Source organism: Procambarus clarkii, chromosome 70, assembly GCF_040958095.1.
Source record: "Procambarus clarkii isolate CNS0578487 chromosome 70, FALCON_Pclarkii_2.0, whole genome shotgun sequence".
In the NCBI taxonomy this organism is placed as follows: Eukaryota; Metazoa; Arthropoda; class Malacostraca; order Decapoda; family Cambaridae; genus Procambarus; species Procambarus clarkii.
Window position 1 is genome coordinate 10250902 of NC_091219.1, and position 3778 is coordinate 10254679.

The following is a 3778-nucleotide window of genomic DNA, read 5'->3' on the forward strand; positions in this document are numbered from 1 at the left end:
GGCGGACTGCATTTTCTTGGATTGTCGGAAAGCCTTTGACACATTACCGCATAAGAGGCTGAAACATAAGCTGGAGAGACAGGCAGGTGTAGCTGGTAAGGAGCTCCAGTGGATAAGGGAGTACCTAAGCAATAGGAAGCGGAGAGTTAAGGTGAGGGGTGAGACCTCCGATTGGCGTGAAGTCACCAGTTGATTCCCACAGGGCTCTGTACTCGGTCCTATCTTGTTTCTGATATATGTAAATGATCTCCCGGAGGGTATCGATTCATTTCTCTCAAATGTTTGCGGGCGATGCCAGAATTATGAGAAGGATTAAGACAAACGAAGACTGTTTGACGCTTCAAGAAGACCTAGACAAGCTGAAGGAATGGTCGAACAAATGGTTGTTATAGTTTAACCCAACCAAATGTAATGTAATGAAGATAGGTGTAGGGAGCAGGAGGCCAGATACAAGGTGGGAGAGGAGGAAATTCTTCAGGAGTCAGAGAAAGAAAAAGACTTGGGGGTTGATATCACGCCTGACCTGTCTCCTGCAGCACATATCAAGAGGATAGCATCAGCGGCATATGCCAGGCTGGCCAACATACGAACGGCATTCAGAAACTTGTGTTAAGAATCATTTAGAACTTTGTATACCACATATGTCAGGCCAATCCTGGAGTATGCAGCCCCAGCATGGAGTCCATATCTAGTCAAGCATAAGACTAAACTGGAAAAGGTTTAAAGGTTTGCCACCAGACTAGTACCTGAGCTGAGAGGTATGAGCTACGAGGAGAGACTACGGGAATAAAACCTCACTTCGCTGGAAGACAGAAGAGTTATGGGGGACATGATCACCACATTCAAGATTCTGAAGGGAATTGATAGGGTAGATAAAGACAGGCTATTTAACACAAGGGGCACACGCACAAGGGGACACAGGTGGAAACTGAGTGCCCAAATGAGCCACAGAGATATTAAAAAATAACTTTTTTAGTGTCAGAGTGGTTGACAAATGGAATGCATTAGGAAGTGATGTGGTGGAGGCTGACTCCATACACAATTTCAAGCGTAGATATGATAGAGCCCAATAGGCTCAGGAATCTGTACACCTGTTGATTGAAGGCTGAGAGGCGGGACCAAAAGAGCCAGAGCTCAATCCCCGCAAACACAACTAGGTGAGTACACTCACTCCTAGTCTCCTCTACACCCACTCCTAGTCTCCTCCACACTCACTCCTAGTCTTCATAACACTCACTACTAGTCTCCTCCACACTCACTACTAGTCTTCTCAACACACACTCCTAGTCTCCTCCACACGTACTCCTAGTCACCTCTTCACCCACTCCTAGTCTCCTCCACACTCACTCCTAGTCTTCTCTACACACACTCCTAGTCTCCTCCACACTCACTCCTATTCTCCTCTACAATCACTCCTACGCAGCAAACACAGAAAGTTTGTGGACTTTTTAAATGGGGCCATAAAGGTTATACTGTAACTTTTGACATAAATACGTATTTCTGACGTCCGTAAAACCATTAGATATAACTGAAAACATATATTCTTGATACACAGGTCTTTAGGATTTATGTAAAAATTTACAAATAATATTGAATGCTGTGGAATTATAATGTTTTCATGCTTTATACTTAAGAATAAATAATTTTCAGTCAACATTTTTTTTTGTTTACTTTATGTAATCCTATCCAATTTACGTTCTTATAACATAAATATTACATTTATATGACATCAATATAACGTTATTTACACGACATTACGTTATTATGATGTAATATTAACGTATAATTGATGTATGAAAACCTGAATATTATATTGAACTTTATGTTTTAAACCTTGTAAAGTTATCATAAAACTTGGAGTAAGACGGTAAGCATGCTTTACTTATGAAAATATACAAACAAATCAACAAAAACATATTAACATAAAAAACATATAGTACATAAACATAACATAAATTAACTGGATGCATGGTAGCTAATTGGAACTCTGTAATATTGCATACATGAACCTTCAGGTACAAACTCAGTGTATATACCCATGCAGTTCTTTCCTAAATCAAATTTTTTTTAATTTTTACACTTTGTTTCGAGTTCTGTCTTGTGTTGTTACTTTTAATACCCTAATAATGTCCCCTTTGTTATGTCCATTCATCCTACTGTGCACCTCTACCATATGTCACTCCTAATTCTACGCCTTTCTAGAGAGTGTAATATAAGCTTTGACAATCTTTCTTCATATGACAGGCTTCTAACACTTTCTCCCATTAATGACGAAGTATGGAGTCAAAATATTAGCTGCTAAATGTCCACTAATGGAGTTTATCTGCACTCGCTTTTGGCTTATAAGCTTTTGGATTTTATATGCATTTAAACCTGTAGAGAATTCGATTGCGAACACATTGATACCAAATTGAAAAACCTAGGACGAGAATTGAGGTGACAAAGTTGAAAAGAGTATTCACTTTCAGTATTACCAGGCTCTCTAATGGAAGTCCAGGCACTGCATTGCACTCTTTTCTGGGTAACCCGGCCGGCTTTCATCTTGTCAGCGGGTGGAGCGTGCTGCAGTTTTTTACATTTTATGCATATTGTCCCGTTGGGATTTTTATTGCGAACACATTGATACCAAATTGAAAGACCTAGGATGACAATTGAGGTGACCAAAGTGAAAAGAGTGTATACTTTTTATCGCTCTTGAGCGCTCCCGGGTAACACGCTCTCGCTTTCTCTGTTTGTTGCGGATGGTACTCCGGGCTTTTGGAGTTTATATGTCCTTAGTCCTGTAGAGAATTCTATTGCGAACACATTGATACCAAATTGAAAAACCTAGGACGAGAATTGAGGTAACAAACTTGAAGAGAGTATACACTTTTCAGTATTACCGCGCTCTCTAATGTAATGAGAGGTGCCTTAAAGTGGCACGTTTCTCTCTTTCTGGTACCTGCGGCCTACATTCATCTTGTCAGCGTGTGGAGCGGGTTGCTGTTTTTGACATTTTATGCATATACTCCTATTGGGAATTTTATTGCGAACACATTGATACCAAAATGAAAGACATAGGACGAAAGTTGAGGTGACCAAAGTGAAAAGAGTGTATACATTTTATTGCTCTTGTGCGCTCCTGGGTAACACGCTCTCACTTTCTCTGTTTGCTGTGGATGGTAAGCCGGACTTTTGGAGTTTATATTCATATACTCCTCTAGAGAATTGTATTGCGAACACATTTATAGAAAATTGAAAAATAGTGAGTGAGAGTAGGAGTGACTGAGAGTGAATAAGAGTGACTGAGAGTGTGAGAGTGAGTGAGAGTAAGAGTGAGTAAGAGTGAGCAGGAGTATGAGAGTGTGAAAGAGTGAGAGTAGGAGTAAGAGTGACTGAGAGTAAGATTGAGTGAGAGTAAGAGTAAGAGTGACTGAGAGGGAGTAAAAGTGAATGAGAGTGAGTAAGAGTGACTGAGAGGGAGTAAGAGTGATTGAGAGTGAGTGAGAGTAGGAGTGAGTAAGAGTGAGTATGAGTGAGAGTAAGAGTAAAAGTGAGTATGAGAGTAAGAGTGATTGAGAGTGAGAGTAAGAGTGAGTAACAGTGAGAGTAACAGTGAGAGTAGGAGTGAGTAAGAGCGAGTATAAGAGTAAGAGTGATTGAGAGTAAGAGTGATTGGGAGTAAGAGTGAGAGTAAGAGTATTAGTGAGAGTAAGAGTGAGTAAGAGTAAGAGTGAGTATGAGAGTCAGACTAAGAGTGTGAGGTGTGAGAGGGTAGCTGGCCAGGGAGGCAGGATGT